This window comes from Stenella coeruleoalba (genome assembly GCF_951394435.1).
Source record: "Stenella coeruleoalba genome assembly, chromosome: 15".
Lineage (NCBI taxonomy): Eukaryota > Metazoa > Chordata > Mammalia > Artiodactyla > Delphinidae > Stenella > Stenella coeruleoalba.
The window spans coordinates 24,852,273-24,878,651 of record NC_137161.1 but is presented as its reverse complement, the minus strand read 5'-3'; the positions used below and the strand labels follow the sequence as shown (position 1 = coordinate 24,878,651).

Here is a 26,379-nt window from a genome sequence, read left to right as displayed (position 1 = left end):
CCCTGCCCTACAGGGATCCTTTAGTTCCCTGTGTTTGCTGCTTTGTTCAGGAGTGGAGCCCCTCACAGATCCCTCTACCCAGGTCTTAGAGCAACTGTCATTCCTTCTCTGAAATAAAATAGTACATGTAAGGTGCTTAGCCCAGTACCTAGTCTATTTCAAAGTGTGCATTAAATGTTAGTGGCTATTAAATGGCTATTGTTGTCGTGGTTATCATCATAGCTTTGTGATCACAGTATCCTCTGGAACCACCTGGCTGAAGGACTCGGGAGTCATTCAACTGGTATTCAGTAAAAAACTTGGACTGCAAGTAAATGGAGAGGATCTCAGACTTGGGTATAAATGGGGGCTGTGAGCCATGTCAGCTAGGACTAGAGAATGCGTTTCCTGTGTTTTTTCTTCTGTTTTTGAGAAGTGGTATAGTGTGTGGTTAAGAAGGCAAGCCCCGGAGGTTGGACTTCCAGGGTTAAAGTCCCAGGTCTACCATCTATTAGCTGTGTGACTTGGGGCAAATTTACTTAACTTCTCTGTCTGTTTCCCCATTAGTAAAATGGGGAAATGTAATAACACACCAACCTTACAAGAGTTTGTAAAGATTAAATGAGTTAATACAAATAAAGGGTTTACAACAGTGCCTGGCGTGTGCTACTATTCTCCTTACCCCAGTCATTTCTACCCCACATTCCAAGTAATACATAGGAGTTTCTCTGTTTTCTCTTTACCCCACATTCCAAGAAATATATAGGAGTTTCTCTGTCCCTTACCCAGCAGAGGAGGAGGTGAGCAGAGAAACCTGAAATCAATCTCAGAGTGCTTGAAAGTTTGTCCCAGCTGGGTTCCAGGTTACTGAAGCCTGGAGGAACCTCATTCTTCCCATCACTGTATTCTGTGTTGACTTTCTTGTTCTTTAGCATAACAAGCTTACTCTTGCCTATTGTTGCCTCAGGGCTTTTGCACTTATTTCCCCTCTCTGAAACACTCTTCCCTCTGATCTTTGCAGGTCTTAACCCCCTCACTTTATTCAGGTCTCTGTCTAGCAATTGCTTCTTGGAGAAGTCTTCCTTGACGGATTTATCTAAAATAGACCTCATTCTCACTCCTTGTCATTCTTTCCTGACTCTGCTTATTTTTCTTTATAGCACAACCTGAAACTATGTATTTACTTATTACCCTATCTTTTGCTAGGATGCAAGACATGTAAGGGCAGGAACTTTGCATGCCATCATTGACCTAAGTTCATGCCTGTTCTGAGCAAGACCCTGACTGATTTCTCTCTGTTATAGGTGAGCCCTCTTCCCTGAGACAGTTGGTGCTGACCCTGTAACGCAAAAGAGGAAATTGCTGGCTGAGCTCAGCCTTGGTACTGGTGAGTGAGAGTGCCTAGGCAAACTCTGGGCAAACTTGGGCCAAGATACAAGGTAACTAGTTTGGAGCTTATTTTTACCCTTAGTACAGGTAACTTACAGATAATTACTCTTCTACTCCATGCCTAAGAGACTGTCATAGGCAGCCTTTTCTACTGGGAGGAGAATTGAACTTGCTTTCCTGGAGCTGCCATGAGACAGGGTGGGATCATTTGCCATGAATAAAGCAAAGCATGCTCAATTCCTTCTGGCTTCTGCCAGCTGCTTTCTGCTGGGGGGTATTCTGGACCTGGCAACTAAACCCCTTCTCCCATAAGCTCTCTTAACGTGAATTCATAGCCCTTAGAGACTTTTCCTGATTTCAGTCTTGATTGTGACCTACCAAGCCCAGAGTCAGCTTCAGAAAATCCTGTGGTTTTATCAGTCCTGCAGAATGTAATCATCAATGGAGGTGAGGACGGAGTGATTAGAGTGGGGATGTGTGAAGAGGGAAGTCCAGGAAATCTTAGAAGGAAGACTGCAGATGGTGAAACAGGAAGGGAAATCAACATATTAAGAACCAATAGTGTTATGGATCCCATTTAAACTAGACAAAACCCCATCTTATAGATGAGGGAATTGAGACTCAGGAAACTGAAGTAACTTGCCCAGGTTTACACCTGGGAATCCATAAAGCTGATATTAGAACCCAGGTCAGTCTAACTGTGAATACCATTGTTCTCTCTGCCTTGGCAGGCTTTCCTTGGAATGCTAATCTGCCTGGAATCATGATTTTTCTTATAAAGTTCAAGAAAACAGACCTCCTTAGGGATTCAGGAAGGAGGTCTAGTTATTTGAAGGGCCCAGCAGGGCAGGCAAGAGTTGGGGGGGTCCTTTCTGAGCAATGGCATTTTTAGTAAGGGGGAAAGGAAGAGCCTTCAAGCAGGCGGAGGCCAAGGCTAAATATGACTGGAAGGAGAGGAAAACACCTATAACACGTGGGATTCCATAAGCACTTGGGCCAGCACAAATCGGGACCTGGAGAGCTGAGTTGCAGTTGGAAAACCTGGGTTTTTGTCTTCTCGTTCAGTATTTGCGCTTGGATAATCTCCATTTCCCTATTTGTAAATTGGAGTGCCTCACTGCACCCATATGTCTATTTTGTGTGCACCAACCATACAGGATATTGTAGACAATCAAATGGGAGATGCAAGTTGGAAAGCTTTGTGAACTGTAAAACAGCATGACTGAGATGAGAGGTGAGAAGAAAGTGTTATAAGTATCCTTGGCATCTCAGTCCCTGACCTGATTGCCACCCAACTCCCCAAAGGTAAAAGGGAAGGTTTTGCCTTGGAAATTTACACTGTAAATTTTCTCCCAGGCCCTTCTCCTCCTCTCCTTCTGCAGGCCCTACCGGAAGTTCAGTCTTTCCACAAGTTCAGTCTTTCCAGGGTACAGAGACAAAGCCAGGCAGCATTGGCAGCCATGATTTGCAGCATGTGGGCTGCAGAGTGCAGGTTTAAATGCACTCACACAGCCTGGCTCCAAGGCCACTGCCAGTACAGATATTATAGTTGGTTTCAAGAGTCCATCCCCAGCATGTTAGAACAGGAGGGCTATTCCTCTTCTGGCCCTAGGTTCCCTGCCTTCCCCCAACCCCCACCCTCCAACTGCTAGTGAAAAAGGCACTTGTACTGCAGTCTCATATCTTATCAGAGGCCGTGGGCATTCCAGTTTTCCCACCATTTCTCTCGCTCTTGGCCAGTGACATAGGTCACTCTCTTCATACTCTGTAACAAGGGGCATTCTGTTCTTCTGCCTGCCTGCCTGAGGGTGCACAGAGGGATCTGTCCTCTAACCTGATGCTCTTGGAATCCACACTGGCCAACATACCCTCCTATTCTGAATCTCCAGACTCTTGCTGTCCTCTCTTTCTGTCTTGGTTAATCTAATGTTCTATAGCTTCTGGCCTTTACATGGCCTGGGCATCAAGCTTGGCTTTTATTGTTTTCGTGACAACTGCCCTGTGGAAAAGTTCCACTATTGACTATTTTAAAATATGAATGATTCTATGTAAAAGATTGTATAATATACTGATACCCATATAGTATCTTATTTATCTAACATCCTCAATTTTCCAGAGTCCAACTGAAAAACAAGAAGGTAGCAAAGCATTGTCATCCTTAAGACCTTGCACAGCACTAATTTTTTCCTATTTTTACGTTTTGTTGTAACAAGCTTAGCAATCTGGTTTCTAAACCTCCATAAGATTAAGAGCGGTGTATAAAAACGGGAGGAGGAGCTGTATTAGCAGCAGCTAGAGGTGAGAGCTGAAAGCTAACAGTAAGGGAGAGGTAAAAGAAGAATGATAAGAAAGAGAAGTTAAAATGGGTATGAAGGTCAAACTTTAGGGGCAACAGCCCTATAGACATCTATGCATTTCAATAAGGTGGAGCTAGGTAATTTTTAAGGTAGTTCTAGGTTCTTCTTGAGGGACAGAGGTATCAGAATGTTTAATTATTTGTAGTATCTACTATATTATCAGGTGCTATATTGAGTACATAAATTGATTTTGTTTTCATAACAGCTTGGGAGGTAGGTGGTGATATTCTCATTTTATAAGTTCCAGAGACTTAGAGAGGGATACACAGGCAGTGACTGGAAGACCTAAGCTTAGAACTTAGAAGAATCTGGCTTTAGAGAACCAAGTTTTTTCTATTCTACACTGGTTCTTCCTCCATGACCTAAAACCTTGGTCCTTCTCAGACTCTTGGGACAGTGGTTCCCACCCTCCCAACCCCGCCTTTATTCATTCTCCTATACATGAATATCTTTTTAAAGACGTCCATTCATTCAGTGTGTATTTATTGAGTGTCCACCATGTGCCAGGCACAGTTTTAAGTGTTTGAAATGTAGCAGTGAAGAAAATAGTTTTCTCTCTTGTATCCTAAATTCTAGTGGAGGATAAACAAATGAATACATAGGAATAAAAATAAAGCAAGGTAAGGGAATAGGGAGGGACTGTGTGATGAAAGAAGGCCTCTGTGAGAAAATAAAATCTGTTCAGAAATATGCACGAGCTGAAGTAGTATGAGCTATGTGTATATCTTGGGGAATAACATTCCATGCATAGAGTTCAGCAAGTTCAGAAGCCCTAAAACAGGAGCACGCTTAGTGTCTTGAGGAACAAAAGGAGGTCAGTGTAGCTAGAGATGAAGCGAGCAATAGGGAGAGTGGATTATGGAGAAGAAGTCACAAGGGTAGACAGGGACTCAGATCATGTAGGGCTTTATTCTGAGTGAAATAGGAAGCCACTGGAGAGTTTTGAGTAGAGGAATGACATAATCTTAACGTCCACAAAATCGCTCTGCGTGACTGTACCGGCTAGGACCTCTGGTACAGTGTTGAACAGAATTGGTGAAAGCAGACACGCTTACCTTGTTCCCAATTTTTTTTTGGCGGTACGCGGGCCTTTCACTGTTGTGGCCTCTCCCGTTGCAGAGCACAGGCTCCGGACGCGCAGGCATGCTCTGCGGCATGTGGGATCTTCCCGGACCGGGGCGTGAACCCGTGTCCCCTGCATCGGCAGGCGGACTCTCAACCACTGTGCCACCGGGGAAGCCCTCTTGTTCCCAATTTTAAGGAGAAAATATTCAGTCTTTCACCATTAAGTGATGTTAGCTGTAGGGTTTTTTGGTAGACTTCTTTTATCAGACCAAGTTAAGTTCTTTTCTATTTCTAGTTTACTCAGAGGTTTTATTATGGATGGATGTTGGATTTTGTTTGTGTGGTTTTTATCCTTTATTCTACTAACATGGCACTATGTTATTGATTTTTGGATTTTAAACCAACCTCATTCCTAGAATAAATCCCACTTGGTTATAGTGTATAATCCTTTTTGTATGGTGTTGGTTTTGGTTTACTAATATTTTGTTGAAGATTTTTGCCTGTATTCATGAGGCATGTTTGTGTCCCACTGGAGCGGCAAGCCTGACAGAAGAGTGACTGACAGCTCCTAGAGAGCAGTTTTAAGGCCGTTGACTGTGGCAGAGAGGTAGGGATCTGAGCCTAAGAATAAGGCCAAGAGATCAAAAACCCAAGCTGGGAAACCATAAATCAGGAAACCAAGGTCCGTCAGCAAGTGTGATACCAGAATCATGAGATGAGTAGGACATGAGTAAAGGGGACTTATGACCTAATGGGGCAGATGCAGAAAAAAGCCCCAAAACTATCCTACAAAAGATCACATTAACACAAAAGCAGAAATTGCTTCCTTTGAGTTATCTGTCATTTTGTATCAGGAGTCTCTACTGGTCTCCCTTACCTTCATCTCCCTCCCCATCTCCTCAGTTAGCATAATATATCAAGAGTTAGTGTACTTAAGTGCATAGGGCAATAGACAAAGTTATCTACAGGATAACTGGTCTTTAGGAAGATTAATTGGATAACTGGCCTTTAGGAAGATTAATTAACTCCATCTTTCCCACCATTGTGTATATTCTTAAAAACCTCAGGCTGTATGCTGCTGGGGAAAGAGAGGAAGCTTTAAAGCCAAAGATTTGAATCCTTGCTGTGACATTCATTTCCTTTGTGACTAACCTCTCCTAGCTGTAGTTTCCTCCTCTGCAAAATGGGAACAATAATGCCTATACAGTTATTGTGATGCTAATAGGAGATGATGAAAAAATGCCTGGTCTGGATTGGTGTTCAGCCACTAGTGGTTGAAATAAATTCTGATACCCTGTGTTCAGTGTCAGATTGTAGTAGAAGGTGAGTATTGTGACCCAGGCTCTTAAGCCTGTTCTACTAACTCAACCTTGGGAAAGCATTTAATATCTCTGGGCCTCAGTTTCCTCAGCTCCAAAAAGAGGGAATGAAGTAGAAATTTGTTCTATAATTGCTGGTATGTCTCTTCCAGTTCTGTGCCTCCAAAGTCACTTTGTCTGTCATTCAAAGGAAAAAAAGAGGAGGGGGCCGAAAGAGAAGACTCAGATTCAGTCCTGCTTAACGCTGCAGCAGAGACAGAAAGGAAGAGCCATTACCTACAACGAGAAGTGTTTGGGAGTCGGCTGCAGGGGCAGTGACCTGCCTGTCACTCAGCATTTGGAAAAAAAATATCAGTGAGAAAATCGGAATGGCCTGGAATGTTGGAGACTGAGTAGATAACGAGTATGAGAGAGTCCATGCGACATAGAACCCAGTTTGTGCTCTGTCACCCACTTTCTGGGTGTTCCCAGTCAAGCTGTTTCTCTTTTTGCAGCCTCCGTATCCCTATCTGTAAAATGAATTAGGCAATGTATTCTCCAAGGGCCTCTTCAAGGCTTCCTAAAATTTCATTGTCTGCTCTTCTCTGGCTCTCAAGTTGGCTTGTACTCAGCTTTTGCCCTTGGTGTTGAGGATTTCATTTATAGAAGGCTTCTTAACTAGCAGGTTAGCACTACAGTATATATTTAGAATGCTCTTGAAACCACAGTTTCAAGCTGCTAAGAATCATAAAATTTTCAGGTCCTCAAATGCCTTGGTCCACCTGGTTTCACCCCGTCAGTTAACACTGAGAGATGATGCAATAGAGTGGAAAGACTACTGGCTTTAACAGCAGACCTGGAATTCAGATGCCTGCCTGTATTAGCTTAATTTCTCTGAGCCATAGAAAATGAGGATAGTGATAATAGAGTAGGCATGTAAAGAATTATTATTATTTGGAGGAGAAAGAAAAAACTGAGGCCTGAGAGATGATGTCGCCTGCTCAGAGTCACGCTCAGACCAGCACCTAGGTCTCTTGTGTCTCAGTCCAGGGTTTTCTCCTCTGGAGCCAAGGTCAGCTGTACCCATACGTAGGTAGTAGCAAAGATTGGAACTGAAAGCTTGTCAGCTTTCTTAACATCTCTGCCAGCAGTCTTCTCAATTCCCCTGTGGCGTGTGTCAGTAACACAGCCCGTACTTGTTTTAGAAAGAAGCTCTTCATAAGCACTCCTGTTTGATTTGCTTTGGCTGGTACAGGATCCAGATGCTCTTAGATAGCACAACAGACTCTCCAAATCAGCCCATTCCCATTCTGAGCCACTCACGGCTCTGATATACTTGCTGGGGTTCGTCCCCTAGTCCTCCCTACCTGTCATGTGAATCACGTTCAGTCATCTTTTGCTATTTGCCCTTTCCCTGTTGATGGAAGTCACATTTATCAAGTGCCTACTATGTGCCAGGTATTGTCATAGGTGTTTTAAGTTAAAATTATCTTTGTTAATCTTTATAACTCATTAAGTTATTAATAGCTCCAGAGGGAAAAGCTGAGCCTCAGTGAAGTAAATGAATTTGCCAGAGTTCATTTACTTAGTCTGTGAAAGAGCTGGGTTTTGAACTCAGGTCCTCCTCCTTCCATAGACTCCAAGCATTTAGTATAGTAAGCTCTTTCCTGAGTATCATACTTCCTCTGGCCTCTGCCCTTCCAGGAGGGTAGAGTGTTCAAGAGTGCCCAGGAAGGGGTATGCAGGGGCTTTAGTATAATGGGAATATCTCCATGCCTTCAGTGCATTTTCCCATGAGTTTCTTCTGCTCTGCCCTGCCTCAAACCAACTTCTCTAGGATCCACGTGTGTGGCCCAGAGGTCCAATCACTAAGTGAGAGGCCAGGTTTCCATCTTCAACATGGAACATGGACTACCTAGTAAGAAGTGTACTTGTCATTTTCCAAGTTGAATGAGGGGAATATTCCAAGCAATAAGCCCCTTGTATGCCCAACTCTGAAATGTAAGGAAGGAAGAGAGAGGGTCTATACATCTCAAGTGTGATGAGCCTCCTTCAGGGACCTGGCAGGAGAAGAGAATAATATAAAAGATTTAAGAATAAGATTGCTCTAATAGGTCTTCAAATCTGTAATCATTTTTCAGTTTACAAAGTATGTTACCTGTAGAGATTTTAGTCTAAGGAAACTGAAGGCATCTGCCTTTATGTGGCAGAGTCAGCGGCTAGAGTCCAACTCCTTAGCCTTGATAAGGCCAGTGAATCTAAGCCCTCCCTGAAAGGGTTCTGTCCTTGGCCTTGGGTTCCACTCAATCTTCATTTGCAAAAGGGACAGGCCTTTAGTCTCTGCCCTTTTCTGAGCCCTCCTCTGCCCACTTGTCCCCTTCCTCACCCCTTCCTACTCAACTGCTAGGGCCTTCTTAATGAGACCCTCTTCTAATGATATGTTTTTAAGTATAGGGTAAGAGGAGATATTTTTGGCTCTGTATTGTCCCCAGGATCATTTGCCATAAAATGATGGAATTTTAGGATGTCAGAGTGGGAAGAGATCTTAACTAACAGTTATCAAGTTTATGGAGGAGCCCTTTATTTAAACATATAACTCAACATCTCAAACAGAGCTGCTCGTTAGAATTGGCAGTGGTGGGCCCAGAGTCCACCAGTCTAGCCTCCCCCTTATCAAAGACAGGCTGTGAGGCATCTGCCTTAAACCTGCATAGTTGCCAGGAACACAGTTTATAAAACAACACTGACCTAGATCAACTTACCCGTTTTATAATTGTGAAATTGAGGCCCAGCAAGGGGCAGTAAGTAATAGGCCCAAGGTCACACAATAAATTAGTGGCAGGTCTGACTCTCAGCTTTGTGCCCTTTCTGCTACACTGAGCTTTATGTCATTTCATAAGTGACCACCTGTTTCACTTCACTAAATCCTGTGCCTGGATGTCAGGCTTCTTTTGCCTCCTGGCATCTGGTTCCTGTGAGGTAGGTAGGCAGGCCTGTGGATGTGTGTACTATGTCAGGGCGTAATTCTCATCCATGTGAGCATGTGTCAAGTTTTGTTTAACTCGGTGTGGGAACCAGCAGAAAGAGAATAGCTGAGAAACTGGATTTATGTTCTTAGTGGAAAAAGGATTGCTGAAATGAGATTGCTAAATTAGATCCAAAATTGATAAATGTTCTAATAAAAATGTAACATTTCATGTTATCTTTTCTACTTCTCAGTTTGCTATATGTTAATCTCTAACTTTGCAGAGTTTTAAAATATTTGGGCCCTAACTGTTTGTGAACAGTAAGTCAAACAAAATTCCATTCTCCAAGAGTATCAGATGACTCTCAGATACATACTAAAAAAAATGTCCTAACATGACTTTAAAAGTTCACACAGTTATCTTTTTCCCTTACTTCCAGTTTTTGGATAATTTTCCTTAACAAAGCACCGCTGAAAATCATCAGAGTCTCTGGTATTAAAGCTGGCTAGAGCTCTCCAAGTCAGGAGGGCATCTTTCTGCTCAGGGCACAAACCCGACTTCTTTGCAGAAACTTCTGCACGTAGCAGCTATTAGCAGGACGTTGAGCTGTCTCCTACAGCCCTACTCACTGGCTTGGAGCTTGGTCTTTGCTAATCCTAGACTTGCTTCTTCCCCTTCACCTAGTCATGGAGGCTTTTTCCCTGCTCTGGTTACCCTCAGGGCCATCTTGGATGCAAAGAGGTCACAAAGTTCCACCTGGAGGAAGTTTGTTCTGAGCAGAGTTTCACTCAGGTAAAGTAGGCAACTGCTTTCATTATGTGGTTTTGTCTCTGAAATGTTTTGCCCATCTTCTTATCCCCAGTGCTACCATCCAAGGCCAGATCTTAATCCTCTCTCACTGAGACTTTTTCATTGTCAACTAGCCTGTCTCCCCATCTCCAGTCTTTGACCCTGAAATATAACCCCCTTTTTCTCTCCATAGGTTTTAAGATATAGATCTTATTCCTATCACTTTCTTGCTCATAAAACCTCTAGAATAAAATCCAGTGTCCTTAGCATGACATTCAAGGCTCTGCAAATACTATTTCTCTTCTTTCTTTCCAGCTTCTTCTCCAGTCCCGTAGGAGTTCATATTAGTGGGTAGAAGTATGAGGGAAACCAACTTTTGGTTGGAAGAACTATCTGATCAAGTGTGCCAGTGAAGGTTAAGAAGTGTTATTAGTTGTGGTGCCATGTTGACATCCAATATGATAAACATTTGTGCCAGGCACAGAGGTAGGTCCTTAGGGATAAGGAGAAGGCAAACACATGGTCAAGGCCTTTGGAGCCCATAACTGATCAAGGAGAAGAGGTAGATAAAGTAAGTAGGTGGCAGTGATGAGCACTATAATGGAAGCATGTGGAGTGCTTTGGGAACTTGGAGGAGGGGGGGACACTAACTGCCTGAGAGATCAAGGAATGCTTCACAAAAGAGGTGATATTTGAGTTGGACTTCAAAGGTGAGACATTTGACAGTCGTGAAAGATGAAGTATTTGGCAGTTGAGAAGGGGAGTCTGTAGCTTCCAAGCAAAGAGACCAATGAGGGCAAAGGCACAGAAGCTCACATGTGTGTCTCAGAGAGAGTAAACAGTCCGTTGTAGCCAGAGCATAGGATTTCAGGAATGGAGTATGGTTAGGGTTAAAGTTATCAAAGTAAGTTGGGGCTAAACTGCATAAGGCCTCATTTTCCAGGTTAAGGAAATACTGTGTTTCACATCTAGCATATGATAATAATTCTTGAATTAAGTGGTATATAGTTGTCTATTTGTGCATGTGTGTAGTTGTGTGTTAGGATGTGATTGTTACATTTGGAGATGATTTTTGAAGACCCTCTGAGGCAAAGCAAATATCAAAAATTGGAGCCAAAAGGACAGGTTAAACCTAAGTTCACCCAGGCTTGAACTTTGAACTTCTGAGATTTTCACCAGTTCCATAAGCCCATAAGTTAATCATAGCATGCCAGAATTGGAAGGGACCTTAGGGGTCCATTCAACAAATGCCTGATACTATTCCTGTAGCTGAGATATAGTAGTTAACAAAACAAAGACTGCCTTCATGGAACTTGTTTCAGTGGGGGAGACAGAAAACGAGTAAATCATTAATTATTAGATTATTTCATATGTGTGAAGATATGCAGGCTAGGCCCCAAGATAAGAGCATGTTTGTAGAGAAACTAGGAGGCAGAGAGTGTGGTTGGAACAGCACCAAAGAGAAAGAAGAGAGAGGGGAGAGGGGACAGCTGAGGCCAGAACATATAGGACCCTGCATTTGGCCAATGGGAAAATGAGGCTAATAGCCAGGGCCACATAGCAAGTTAGTAGGAAGGCCAGGATTGGTAACTCTCCTGGTTCAGTCTCCCTTCCCTTGCCTGCCTGCTGTCTTCTGGCTTTTATCCAAGATTAACTTGGATCCCATTTAATTTCTTTATTCTCCTCTCCCTCACTTAGCTCTGTTTCTCTATCCCTGTACCCAAGGTTCCTATCATACCGTTACTGTGTTTCATTTCAGGCTTCTTTGTTTAATCACAGCATTAGCATTTCCCAGACTCACATTTGTACACATGACCTGGTAATAGAGTGATTCCTGGAAGGTCAAAGTTAGAGAGGTCCCTGGACATCTTTTAGTTTGATCCTCTGGTATTAGAAACCCAGAAAGGATGAGTGACTTGCCCAAGGCCACTTAACTAGTTAGTGGTAGAACTTGATTTCCTTTGCCTCCCAGTCTATGGCTCTTCAGTTTTGGCATGCTACCTCTCTTTCTTTAGTGTCCAGCAAAGGGGAGTCAAGTTGTGATCCACATAGTTGGCAAGAGCAGCTAGCATTCAGTGACCCTCTGCCATCTGCCCCTTAGCTTTTTATTTTGTCTTTGTCATGTGAGTTTACTGTTTTATTCTGGCCAATGTCTTTGAACTACCACTCTTTGCAAAGACAGTATGTTGCTAAATTTCGCATCTTAGTTCATGCTATCCCCCCTACTTAACCGGCAGCCTGCTCTTAACTTCCAGTCTACATCCAGGCTTGTCTTTTAAGCCCAGCCCATATTATCTTGAGAGAAGCAAATGTAGAAAGAGCATAGCGTTTGGAATTGGATATATCTGGATTTGAATCCCAGCTTTGGCATGTACTGGGACAAAGTAATCTTGGATAAGTTAGTTGACTTCTGAGAGCAGTTTTCTCATCTGTAAAATGGGGATGTTAATACCTGCTTGATGGGATCATTGGAAAGATTATTTAAAGTGTTATATGGGTATACCTCAGCATTCTGTAAAGAGAAACTTAGTAATTCTTCCTCAAAAGCCCATCCTGAATGCCCTCTCCCTTTTTCCTAATTATCTAATAGCCAACACTTCTTGGGTGGGTTTCTATGTGCCAGACACTGTGCTAAGTGCTTTAAAAAAGTATTTATTGGGAAATTCCTTGGCGATCCAGCAGTTAGGACTCCGAGCTTTCACTGCCGAGGACCTGGGTTCAGTCACTGGTTGGGGAACTAAGACCCTGCAAGCCATGAAGCACAGCACCCCCCACCCCCCAAAAAAGTATTTATTACTGCATGTGAATCTATAATTATCTCAAAATTAAAAGCTTAAAAAAATTTTAAACCACTGATCTCATTTTTTCTGTATTTATTATTCCTGCTCTTGGTAGATAGATGCCAGGTTAGGATTCAATATATGCCTGTGTTCCGGTTCTTGCTATTTTCTAGTTCTGTAAATTTGGACAAACCTCTTGACCTCACTCTTAAGCATTTTTCCCACCAGAGTCCTAAAATTCCATTTCATAGCCATTTGGAAACCTGACTTGCTTACCTTCTCACCTTGGAATTTGCCTCTGTTGATGACATTGCAGTGGCAACTGGGCTGGCCCTGTGTGACTTGGAGAGGACAGTATGGGAGCCAAGAGAACTAGGCACCCGGGAGCTATTAGATCAAGGATTGGCAACTCGTCATAAATCAAAAGATTTCTGGGGGAGGAGTCTGGGGGTAATGTCAATGGTGACTCTACTTGGATTATGTTCTCGGGGTGAGATTGCCAACGTCATTGAATGGAAGGACCAGCAATACACAGGCACTCTTGCTTATGCCTGGGCAAAAGACAGCGTGTTGGTGGCAAGTGTCCAACATGGCCACGGCTGCCCACAGGCCATCTCTGCCATTCAGGACATCAGCTGCTGGCCCTGCCAGCCCTGGGGCAAGGTTGCTGTGGTTTCATAGAAAGAGCCCAGTCTCTGGAATTGCAAGTTCAGATTGTGAGTTCAAATCCCTGTCTACCAACTGCTGGTTGTGTTCTTCAGCTAGTTCCTCAACTAGTTCCTTAGTTCCTTAAAATTCTTACTTTGTCTCTCAGAGCCACAGTTTCTCTGTCTGTAAAATAGTGCTGTTGAGGGAGTTCCCTGGTGGCCTAGTGGTTAGGATTCCAGGCTTTCACTGCCGCGGCCTGGGTTCAATCCCTGGCCGGGGAACTGAGAGCCCATCCTGCAAGCCTCGCCGTGCGGCCGAAAAAAAAAATAGTGCTGTTGATACCTACTTTGGGGGTTGTTGGGTGGATTCAAAACACCTTAGGCAAATAGGTGTCACACAATACCTGCTACTTAGTTGGGTGAATGGCAAGTTGATCTGCTGCTATTAGCTCTTTGAAGACCAGTATCCTTGGGAGGTGGCATTCAAGTCAGGGCTACTCTGATTCTCTTAACCACCTCCCCACTCACCCCCAGAAACACCCTAGACCCCTTCTCTCCTTCCTCAAGTTCAGAGCCCAGAAGTATTGTCTGTCTCACCAGGTGGCATATCTGAGTAAGCAAGATTGTTACATAGCGGACATACAGGACCAGGGAAAGTAGCTCAGGCAGCAGCTGATGAACAGAAGGCTTCTCTCTGTTCCTAATAAATTGGTCCTTGGGGATCCTAGCTTTGAAATTCTAATTGACACAGGAAGGAAAAGATTCATTAGGCTCTGGTCTCATTAACGTGTTCTGCTGCTCACCTACGATTTATTCTTGGCACTTCATCAGGAGAAATTAAGTAAACCAACAGGCTGGGAGGCTGCTGACAGCATAGTTCCATGTACCTGGTGCTGCTCTTGGGGTGAGGATATTGGACCTCCCATCCTCTGGAGCACACAGCTGGCTTCAGAAGTTCCTCACCCTTAGGACTTAGCATGAGTCTAAGTCTCATATATTGTCGGTGCTTTTGAGTTCATTCATAGATGATAGCTCATTTATGGATGGTCCAGGAAGGACTGGGGCTTGCCCGAGATCACTGAGCACAGCAGTGGTGGAGCTAGAATTAGAAACAGTCAGCCCTCCTGACTTCCAGGCCAAGAATCTCCTTTGGATTTCTAGATCCACTATTTCAGTCATTCAACCATCAACAGATACTTTTGACACATGCTGTGTGCTAGGATTCTATGATAAAACAGACATGGAGGGGGGGCGGTGGAGAGGGAATACCTGACCCAGTATTAGGGGAGATTAGAAAGGCCTCCAGGTCTGAGGGGTGAATAGGAATTAGCTCAGCAAAGAAGCATATGAGGAATGTTCAAGGCTAAGGGATCAGCACCTACAAAGGCTTAGAGACTCTCTCTAGTAATGGAAAGTCTTGCTAGGGTGGAGGAATTGAGGAAGAGATAAGTTATGATGAGTCAGTCTATGAGGTTTGGGCCACTTCCTGTTATAAGATCTCTATACCTGGGATTAGGAGTCCTGGATGTGTTTCTACTGCCATTATTTCTTTAGCATCTTTCTGGTGTGCCAGTGCTGGGCATTGAGGTACAAAAATGCATAAAATATATGTAGCTCTGTCCCCCAGAGATCTGTTAGTTTAATGAGGCTAACAAACTAATAAATAACTCCTGTAACAAATAAAAGGAATAATTACCTTTGTTGGAGGAAGTCAGAGTTGAGCTGTGTGTTACCATCAGTATTTTCTCTGGGCTTCGATTATCTCACCTGTCAATTTAGTGATAACCGCTGTCCTGTGTAGCTCATGAGCTGATGGGAAGACAGCTCTGTAATGACTAATGTTTGTGTGGCATTTTGTGGGTTACAAAACACTCTTTCATCATTAATTAATTGAATTTTAACTATAATCTTATGACTTAGGAAATCTTCCACCAATTTACAGATGAGGAAACTAAGGCTGAGAGAGGTTGAGGCTTGTTTATGGTTTTACAGCTTTTGATTAACAAAAGCTAGGATTAGAAATCCAAATCTTTTGCTCTCTTTTGCAGTACAGTGAATCTGAACAAACTGTGGAAGGTAGAAAGATGGCAGCCTTTCTGTTCCATACTTGAGTGGCACATTTCCCTCTCCCTTCAATAGAAATGCAAAGAATGACTTCAGTGTGAGAAAAGCAGACTTAAATTGCCTGGGGAGAAAGAAAAGGAGCTTATTTCAAGTCTTCCCCAGACTGGGCTCTGAACTTTTAAGACCATGTGTCCCAATGCTCTGTCAGCTCCTACTATTCCATCTCATGCCATTTACAGAGTAGATGTCTCAACTATTATGTCACTGGCTACAAATAGCAACTTGTGGGGTAGACAGAGCCTGCTTTACATGTTGGTAAACTGAGGTTCACAGAAGTTAAGTAATTTGCCCAGATTCACTGAATTATATTCATGCCAGGATGAGGACTGGAATCCAGGGCTCCTGACACCACAGGTGCTCTTAAGTCATAGAAGAATGCTCCTTTGATTCATTCAGTTCACACAATTCCTGAATATACCCCATGAGCCAGAGACTTTGTTTTACAAGAGAACCTCTGGTTAGACTCAAACTATGTTGGTGCAGTGCCTTCCTCTCTACGAGCAAGGACTTTGCTATTTATTTATCTGTCCCTGACCAGGGCCTGGTTCCAAGAATGCTTTGCTATTGTTTTTGGCCTTACTCTGTCAGAAGCTGAAGGGAACAGATGGCCACAGCAGTGTGGATCATGAGGGTGTGATCCCAGGCTGGGCTAGAGAATGAGTTGAGAGCCCTACTCATCTACTACTGTTTCTACGGTCAGGGCCCTGCCAAGGTGTTGTCCATCCCAGAACAAATTGAAGCTGGCCAACCCTGCCCCCTCCTACTCCCATACACAACATACTTACTGATCTTCTGGATAGATTTTATACAAAGGATTCTATGATCCGCTGTCCCAAATGACCCTTTGGACCTATTTCCCAGGCATGTTCCACTATTTAAGGAGTCTCCTATATCTACAGGCCTCCCAACACTCCTACCCTCACTGCTGTTTTTACTTGTGACTCCTTAAGCAGATTGGCTGCTTAGTGTGACTCTGACAGTTAGCCTAAAGAGTACTCAATACTGGGAAGTTGATGTGTTTTCTGTTTATCCAAAATCCTAACTGGAAAATTCTAAGGAACACTATTTTGGAGCGGGGCGGAGAGGTGGGGTGACTGGGATAAGGACAGTTGGCTTCATGGGACGCCTACAAGAACCTCAAGTACCTTAAAAAATCATGAAAGGAAATACCAACATTTGTTCACAATATTTCAAGTGCCCCTTACATTCATATCTTATTACAGAGCCCTTTCATACCTATTATTGCCTTTGAGTCTTAAGGCAACTCTGAGGGCAGCAGTGCAAGGATTACTATTCCCACTTGGCAGTTGAGACCAGGGAAGGTTAGGGAAGAAGGTTAGTGATCGATCTTCTGGTAATTATGGTGGCAGAGCCCCAAACAGAACCAAGAATTGGGAGACAGGTAGTCCTAGGTTTGAAATCTGGTGCTCATCATATTCTAGCTGAATGACCTTGGGCAAGTTACTTAGCCTCTTCAAGCCTCAGTTTTCTTCTCTGTAATAAAAGGATAACTATCTCCTACGGTTGTCTAAACATTAAATAATATAATGTATGGACAAATGTGAGCACAGTATGGAACAAGTATTAGGAGCTTGGTAACTGCAGGTTTCCCATCTTAGTGTTTTAAGTGTCTTGTATTCTGACTCTCACCCTCAGAATGGGAGAAAATATTTGCAAACGAAGCAACTGATGAAGGATTAACCTCCAAAATTTACAAGCAGCTCATGCAGCTCAATATCAAAAAAAAAAACAAACAACCCAATCCAAAAATGGGCAGAAGACCTAAATAGACATTTCTCCAAAGAAGATATACAGATTGCCAACGAACACATGAAAGGATGCTCAACAGCACTAATCATCAGAGAAATGCAAATCAAAACCACAATGAGGCATCACCTCACACCAGTGAGAATGGCCATCATCAAAAAGTCTACAAACAATAAATGCTGGAGAGGGTGTGGAGAAAAGGGAACCCTCTTGCACTGTTGGTGGGAATGTAAATTGATACAGCCACTATGGAGAACAGTGTGGAGGTTCCTTAAAAAACTAAAAATAGGGACTTCCCTGGTGGTGAAGTGGTTAAGAATCCGCCTGCCAGTGCAGGGGACACGGGTTCGATCCCTGGTCCAGGAAGCTCCTACATGCCACGGAGCAACTAAGCCCATGTGCCACAGCTACGAGCCCATGTGCGGCAACTACTGAAGCCCGTGCGCCTAGAGCCCATGCTCCGCAACAAGAGAAGCCACTGCAATGAGAAGCCCATGCACCGTAACTAAGAGTAGCCCCCTGCTCACCGCAACTAGAGAAAAGTCCATGTGCAACAACGAAAACCCAACGCAGCCAAAAATAAATAAAATTTAAAAAAAATAATAGAACTACCATACGATCCAGCAATCCCGTACTGGGCATATACCCTGAGAAAACCATAATTCAAAGAGTCATGTACCACAATGTTCATTGCAGCTCTATTTACAATAGCCAGGACATGGACACAACCTAAGTGTCCATTGACAGATGAATGGATAAAGAAGATGTGGCACATATATACGATGGAATATTACATAGCCATAAAAATAAATGAAATTGAGTTATTTGTAGTGAGGCAGATGGACCTAGAGTCTGTCATACAGACTGAAGTAAGTCAGAAAGAGAAAAATACCGTATGCTAACATATATATGGAATCTAAAAACAATGGTTCTGAAGAGGCTAGGGGCAGGACAGGAATAAAGACACAGATGTAGAGAATGGACATGAGGACACGGGGAAGGGTAAGGGTAAGCTGGGACGAAGTGAGAGAGTAGCATTGACATATATACACTACCAAATGTAAAATAGATAGCTAGTGGGAAGCAGCCACATAGCACAGGGAGATCAGCTCGGTGCTTTGTGACCACCTAGAGGGGTGGGATAGGGCAGGTGGGAGGGAGACGCAAGAGGGAGGGGATATAGGGATATATGTATATGTATGGCTGATTCACTTTGTTATAAAGCAGAAACTAATACACCATTGTAGAACAATTATACTCCAGTAAAGATGTCACACAAAAAAATTAGTACTCTCACTACAGTGAAGTGAACTACATGAAATGAAATTCTGTAAGCCAGAGTATCATTTAAGTGCCTCACTGGTTTAGTGGGAAACAGGGATGCTCCAGGCACTGGTTAAGTACTTCTGATACAAATCACAGCGGGTTAGAGCTGACCAGGGACCCGAGAGATCTATTCCAATGTGTCTTCCTCAGAAGAGACGTTAATAATCTAGGAAAAGTCAGACTGAATGATGCAAAGTACATTTCTTTATTGTTGACTTCTTAGAGCCTTAGTGTGCATGTGACTGGGGAGGGTGGGGAGGAAGGCATGGAGTATGACAAGTTTCCTGTTTTTATTTGATCTTGGAGCCCCTTTTCTGAGGAACTCTCATTAACATCTTGAGGAACACTGGTTTTTCATGGAAGAGTTCATGCAACACTGATATGGTTCAGTTCCTCCATTTTTTGGATGAGGCAATTAAGGTCTGTAATCAAGTTTACAGAGCCAGTCCACAGTAGAACAAAGTCTAAAGTTCAGGGTGCTTGACTGCCCCTTGGGCCACACCACTATTTCCACTCCATTGTTCTTACTCTTCTAGCCGGCAAATCATAAAATTACAGAGGATTCTGCAAACCACTAATCAGAGAGCATTGTTAGAGCATCAAGCTTTCTGTTTTGCTGTGTTTGTGCCAGTAAGCAGGAAAATGAGGAAACAACAGGCTTAGTGGCCACCAAATGTTTCCAAACAGTTGAAAGACCAGGGGTCAGGTAATTTTAGCTCAGTGTCTGGAAAGGTGCCTCTAACCCACAAAGTTTTAAGTCTGTTCTTCTTTTAAGAAGTTTCAGTTGCATCCAGGGGGTTCATCCAAGAGGCCCCATAGTGCAATTTCCAGTGATGAACACTGATACCAGTAACTATGGGAAAGATCCTGAGAGGAATTTGAAGAGAACGTGTCAGATTTCTGCTTTTCCATCACCATCTTACATGGAATTCAGTGGTTAGGAATGTGCCGCTGGTTTCTATCCAGACCTGGCAGAGGTAGTTGTCCTTGGCATTTATTTGGGGGGGCTGTCCTTGCTTTTACTAAGCCTTCTAGTTTAGCTCTAGTAAAAAATACAGCATTTACCTTTGCAAAGTTGTACAGTAAACTTTCCAGAACACATCTGATACACAAAACAATCCTATGACCTAGAGGTTATCTTCCACGTGTCGTTATGAGGACACTGAGGCTCAGAGAAGGGGTAGTGACTTTTCCAGGGGCTGACAGCAGATTAGTGATATGTTCATTGTTGTATTACAGGTGCCTAGTGCAATCCTGACGTGTAGTAGATCCTCAAGTATTTATTAATTGAAAAATTGGTACATTTCCAGGACTGAACTCAAGTCTTCGAACTCTTTGCCCAGTGTTTTTTCCTTTAAACCAGCATGGTTGGGCCCAGTGGTTGGGCTCATCTCAGGGTCACCAGATAATTCAGAGAGTAGACTGGGTCTCCCTTGCTGTGTTGATTTCCAACGAGGATGGCAGTTTCTAGCCTTTGTTGCTCTCTGCTTGGTGAGGACCTTGTACATCTTCCCCACCACAGAAAGCTTAGATTCAGCAGTTTCTGGGCTAAAGATTCAGCCTCTCTTTTGAGCCTCTGCTCCTTGGAGTCTACTGAACAAAGACACCACTGGTCCCCAGCTTCTCGCTTTGATCCTCCTTTGTTGTCTCTCTCATCACTGTTTTGCCTGTCCTTCTGCCCTACTGATGGATGAGGAACTTGGGTTCTTCCCATGAACTTCAAATATACAGTTCACTTTTAAGGAGCTGCCATGTCAGGAACACTGGGGAACCATTTACTGAAACAGTGCCCACCTAGGGTTCTTTCACCTTTTGCATCTGCTTTTTGCCAGGGCAGTGCCGGAGGCTGGGATTGCAAAGATTAATAAAAGAGTCTTTGCCTTCTAGGAGTTCAGAGTCTAATGGAGAAAGACAGATATGTAAATCACAAAGGTGCAGCACATGTTTCTGTGTCAGAGGTCTGTAGAGAATATCAGGGTCCAGAGGAGACAGTGACTGAATCTTCCTGGGGGATGGAAAACAAAGGCTATCCTAAAGAGTTTTCATCAAGGTTATGACATCAGTGGCTTTGTGCACTGAAAACCGTTCTGGCTCCAGCCTCCATCACCAAATCAGAAATTGGTTCTGGTCCTGCTTTATTGATGAAGCAATCTCTCTTAACCTTATGCAATGTTAAGAGTGTGGTATTTGGAGCCATCTATTAAATGGGACCAGTAGTAATAATAATTTCATTTAGAAAGCTCCTGAATGCTTCACTTGCTGATACGTTATCTCACCGAATTTTCACAACCTTATGGGGAAGGTACTGTAATATTATTCTCATTTTACAACTGAGAAAACTAAGGCACAGAGGAGTTAAGGCATTTACCCAGCATCATACAGCTGGTACATGGCAGAGCGGGGATTTGAACCCAGGTAGTCTGACTCCACAGTCGTTGTCCTAAGAGTCTCAGGGCCATTGTGACCTTGATATAATTCTTAACCTCAAAGAGTTGTTGTAAGAATGAGAAGTAAAATACTTAGCAAGGCATCTACCACAAAATAAGCAATTAATGAATCAAAATGATCATTTTTTATATTACAAAACAGCCTTTCCTAAAGGCTGGAGTGGATTGGGCTCCTGCAAAGATGTCTCCTTTCTGTCTCCCAAGTCTCCTGGCTTCATTATCTGTACCACCTCCTTCTTTGTTTCTTAAAAAGTATGAATGAGGAAGAGGGTGGGGACAGTGGTACCTGGAGTTCACTTCAGCAGGTACTCCCTGAGCACCACTCTGGGCCAGGGTTATCCTGAAAGGCAGGAGGAATGCCGATATTAAATAGATTGTGGTCCCTGCCATCCATGAATTCACAATCTGGGAGGGGAGATGACACAGAAACAGATCATTTTAATACTGTCTCCTCAGATGGATCTTAGGCAGCACATCAGATCCCATTGCCCACAGCTCATACCACTACTAGCAGGGCATGAATGACTTGCTATTATATTAATTGTTGAAATAATCATCCTGTTAATATCCTTGTCGTCATTAAAGCAGATGTTATTAATGTAGAAAGTTGTAATACTTCAGAGAAGGTCAGCAGCTACTCAAAGGAGACTTTTAACGTGCTCAATTGGAAAAACCTATTTTATTTTAATGCGGGGGTCGTGGTGGCACTCCTAAACTGCCAGTAGAGCTGAGGGAGTCCTTGGCTTGAGGAATGTACTATGGGGAAGGATTTATGACCCTCAGGCCACCCCGCTGGCCACCCGATGTGCTGCTTAGTTATCACATACTTTATAGTTTCTTGTACGCAGGCACATTTTTTTATTTGGCAGAAGGAGCAAGAAGCGGGGAGGTAGCTTTCTGAGGCAGTACATCTGCCAAGAGAGGCAGTGACTGAGCTCCCGCTGAGATTGGCTGGCGCTATGCCAGGGCAGTAAGGGTTTCTTGAGCATATGTATTATTGCAGGAGGTACCTCCAGTTAGTGATCCATGAGCATTATTGGAGCCCCTGCCATGTGCCTAGCAATGCGCTAGGTGCTGTGAAAAATACCCCAAAACTTCTTCACTGCTTGGCAAGAGAAGACTAACATATGAGACAAAAAAAGTTGACACAGTGGGATGTTGTGATCGGGGTTTGGCTTCTGTAGTTCAGACACTCAACACCTATAGGGACTTCTGAGGCCCTTCTTACTGAGCTTTCCTTCTGCATATGACATAGGACTGGGTCATGGCTCCCATGAAGTCCAAGCTCTTCAACAGTCCCCAAGGGCTTTCTGATCTGGCCTTTTCCAGGCTCTCTGCTATCATCTCTTGCAACATCCAGTCTTAGACTCTACACTCCAGCGAAACCGCAATACATATTATTATTCACTCAGTGTGGAAACACTGTTCAGTTTCCACAACTTTGCTCATGCTATTTCCTCTTTCCTAAGTGTTTCCTCTCATCTATGTATGGGTCAACTTCAACTTATCCCTATGGACAAGATCAGAACTTGTTGATGACTCCTTGCTGACTGCCTCCTCTTCCTTCTGTCCTGTCCCTTTGGTAAGTGACATGCCTCTGAGTCCCCACGTGTTCCTATCATAGCCCTTATCCAGATGAAAGGGATGAAACATAGTTTCTGGTTTTCATCACTGGACTGTGTGGACCGTGAATTCCTCTGGGGCAGGGACTGTAAATACTTTGTTCACTTCCATACTTTGTACAGTGTCTGGCAGAAACAGGTACTCAATAAATGATTTTTTGATAAATGAGTAAATAAATTTTCAGCATATTATTCCTCTAAGAACCTACAATAACTTCTTCGTGGCAATCAAAAACTCTGTAGACTCAAAACTTAGTGTAACAATCGTGGGAGACTATTATTTTCATGTATACATGAAAACAACAATGAGGATTTGCTTTTCCCCTGTTAACTACCCCCACCCCCTATCCCCCCCCACCACCACACATACTAATGCAGTACATGATTCTGGTGAGGTTGCCATGAAAGTGGCATTCATTGGTGATAGCAGTGTAGATTGGTACAGCACTTTTGGACAACAATTAGGCAGAGTGTGTCTGAACCATAAAAATGTTCATACATTTTGACACAGTAATTCCACTTCTGGGACACTCTGTCCTAAGGAAATAATCCAATATATAGAATGAACTTTCCCTCAGATGCTATTATTTATAATATTGAGAAATTGGAGAAAGCTTAAATGACCACCTAAACTGTGACCAGTCTAAATTATAAATCCACTCATGGGGAAACTATGAGTTATTAAAAATGATAATTATTTTAAAATGATGCTTATTGAAAGCTATGCAGCAATAAGGACAGATACGTTATATATACTATGTTATAATGTTAGTTGAAAAAATTATGTTACAGAATTGAATCAGTGATCTAACTATGTAATCCAAATATTACATAGCACAAGAAAAAACACTGGAAGGCAGTATACCAAGATGCTAACAATAGTTATGTCCTATAGAGGGGTTGGGGTTTAGGTGATTACTTACGGTAATTTCAAAAAATAAACACACAAGTACTTGGGCTTCCCTGGTGGCACAGTGGTTGAGAGTCTGCCTGCCAATGCAGGGGACACGGGTTCGTGCCCCGGTCCGGGAAGATCCCACATGCTGTGGAGCGGTTAGGCCCATGAGCCATGGCCGCTGAGCCTGCGCGTTCGGCGCCTGTGCTCCGCAACGGGAGAGGCCACAACAGTGAGAGGACCACGTACCGGAAAAAAAAAAAAAAAAACCAAATAAACACACAAGTACAAACACCCAAATTAATGGCCAAGAATTTTGAAATAATAAAGCAAAACTTTAATTTTGGTTTTAAGCAAAGGAGGCATGTAGTGATATTGTGACGGTGTGGAGGATGAATTGAGTGGTAATATGAATGGAGAAAGAAGGGCTACATTCTAAAAATATTTAGGAGGCCAAATCAGCAGGGCTTGGTTTTAGTATGTGAATCAGGAAATGATTCACTGTGTGGAGGGAAGAAGTATATGGAAGTATGCCTAGTAGAGAATATCAGCTCAGGGAATTTAATGACTTGTCCAAGGTCACACAGTTAGTAAGTAAATGATTGATTGATCCTGATCTGTCTCTATCCAAAGCTCATGCTCCTGCAGTTGAGAATCTATCTATTAAAGTTTGGGGAAAACTTTTTTTTTTTTTAATACCAGCTATTGCAGTATAGAAACATGTTTAGTGTCGTGTCCTTTTTGAGGGGAAAGGGGACCAGAAAGGATTAGTTAATTCTTTCTAAGAGGATGACGGGGGGAAAAGACCGTAGAGACCACAGCTGCTTCTGTCATGATCAGTTGAATAAATTAGTTTAGAAGTTCATTAGGTATTGGGCATGTTATGCTTATTATTTTGGGGGCTGGCTTTTTTTTCCCCCTAAGTTGTTGTGGTTCATTGGTTTACTTTTTTGGTTTTTTAAAATTTATTTAATTAATTAATTTATTTTTGGCTGTGTTGGGTCTTCGTTGCTGTGCGCGGGCTTTCTCTATTGTGCCGAGCCGGGTCTACTCTTCGTTGCGGTGCATGGGCTTCTCATTGCGGTGGCTTTTCTTGTTGCAGAGCACGGGCTCTAGGTGCACAGGCTTCAGTAGTTGTGGCTCGCCGGCTCTAGAGTGCAAGCTCAGTAGTTATGGCGCACGGGCTTAGTTGCTCCGTGACATGTGGAATCCTCCCACACCAGGGCTCGAACCCATGTCCCCTGCACTGGCAGATGGATTCTTAAGCACTGTGTCACCAGGGAAGCCCTCATTGGTTTACTTTTATTTGATGCTCGTGGTGGCTGGGCCTCCTGAACTTAGGTATGCAAATGTGTACTATATTACATGCAAATGAACATTTTGGTCATTACGCCAAGTTTATCAATGATGCTGCAGCTATGGGAGTGAGAGAGTTCAGATTGGCAGCTTCCAGCAAGGGACATTTATCTAAGCAGCTCCCTGAAGGGGTCACCTGAGCAATAAATGCCCCATCCCCATATTGCATCATATAGACTAGTCCAAGAAAAGGCGGTTGTAAGTTTGATACTTGGGGTCAGATACCTAGCCCTTCAGGAAGAACTCAGTTCATACCAATGTGCTCATTATGTGACCCTGGGCAACTGCCTTTGTCTTTCTGCACTAGGGTTTACTCATCTGTAAAGCAGGTTGACTTATAATCCCTTAGAGGATTGTTGTGTATGAATTTGGTAGCTTTAGTGAAGAGGCTTGTAAACCACGTTTAAGGAGTTGGACTTGATTCTTGGTGGTGCGAAGCTGCTGAAGGGTCTTAAACAGGAGACAAGGATGCACTTGCTCAGTGGTTCACTCAAGAGGCAGAGCTTAGTAATATTTGTTGAATTAATGTTGTTACCAGAGGGACATAGTGGCTATGACAGTGGCATCATTCTCAGTGGTCCTCTTTGGACCAAACATACAGCACTGTGGGGTGATGCTTAGAGCCCTGAGTTGTGTTTAGATCAGCACCCTGGACAGAGGTCAGCTTTCTTTTCTCCTGTCTGAATGTGGGAAATTAAATATGTATATTTATATGCCAGTGCATACGTTTTCGGCAGGATCAAGCCTTAGTGGGACTGTGAGGGGTAGCATTAGGTGTTTTCAAGGAGAAGGATTGTTGTAATGAAGAAAATACTGATTTCACAGGAAAGGATTTTAATCAACTGCCCTTATACCTGAGGGGCACAGTGCTTGGCTGCAGTGCCAAGTTGTGTACCATCTACCGCCTACTTCCAGCCAACTGGCTCACTGCCAGGGTGCCTCTGTCTAGGAAGACCTGCAGGAGCTGTCCATCCCAGGGAATATCCCTGTCCACATTTTTGTAGCAATCTCAGGTAACAGTACACTCCCCTATGTTATCTCCTTTGACCCTCACAACAACCTGCACTGCAAGTGAGCAGGGCAGGGATTTTCATCCCCATTTCACAGATGGGGAGCCTGAACCTCAGAGAAGCGAAGTGCCTTCCCAAGTTCACACAGCTAGTGGAAGTGGGGTTCAGGACCTGGGACTCCACAGGCAAGCAGGAATTCAAAGCTAATAATCCCCTGTTACTATTTTAACTTGGGGCAGGGTCTGTCTTGGGAGGGGTTAGGCCGCCCTCTCTGTTCCTCCAATAGGAAAATGGGGACGTGTACACTACTATGGCACAACCTGCTGCAGCCTTGCTCAGAATAGAGTAGCCACAGAATGTGGAGGTTCCATCGGAGATACCGAACAGTGAGCCAGCAGAGGTTTCTTGCAGTATCAGCCCTTGCAGCCCTGTTGCCTGGAAGAGGAGAACAACCTGCCTTCTGGGTCTTCAAGGTACAAAGAGGCCTTTCTGGGAACCTTCACTTAGGGGCCTCTTGCTGCCTGCTTTCTCAAGTTGTACTCTCTGGGGACTGCTTTACTCT

At 43.5% G+C, this 26,379-nt stretch overlaps 1 protein-coding gene across 9 annotated transcripts in view; it reads left to right on the top strand.

The window, feature by feature from the left end:
- The window catches only part of RALY (RALY heterogeneous nuclear ribonucleoprotein), an 83,911-nt gene that overhangs the window by 35,012 nt on the left and 22,520 nt on the right, over positions 1-26,379 (top strand). For 4 of the 9 annotated variants that reach the window (XM_079946407.1, XM_079946413.1, XM_079946412.1 and 1 more), the window contains exon 2: positions 1,284-1,418. The exons of 2 other annotated variants lie outside the window; for them this stretch is intronic. The gene's annotated coding sequence lies outside the window, so the exon portion shown is untranslated. Of the gene's footprint in view, positions 1-1,283; positions 1,419-9,774; positions 9,847-26,379 lie in introns of all 9 variants that reach the window. 3 more of the 9 variants (XM_079946410.1, XM_079946408.1, XM_079946409.1) reach the window with 2 other exon arrangements.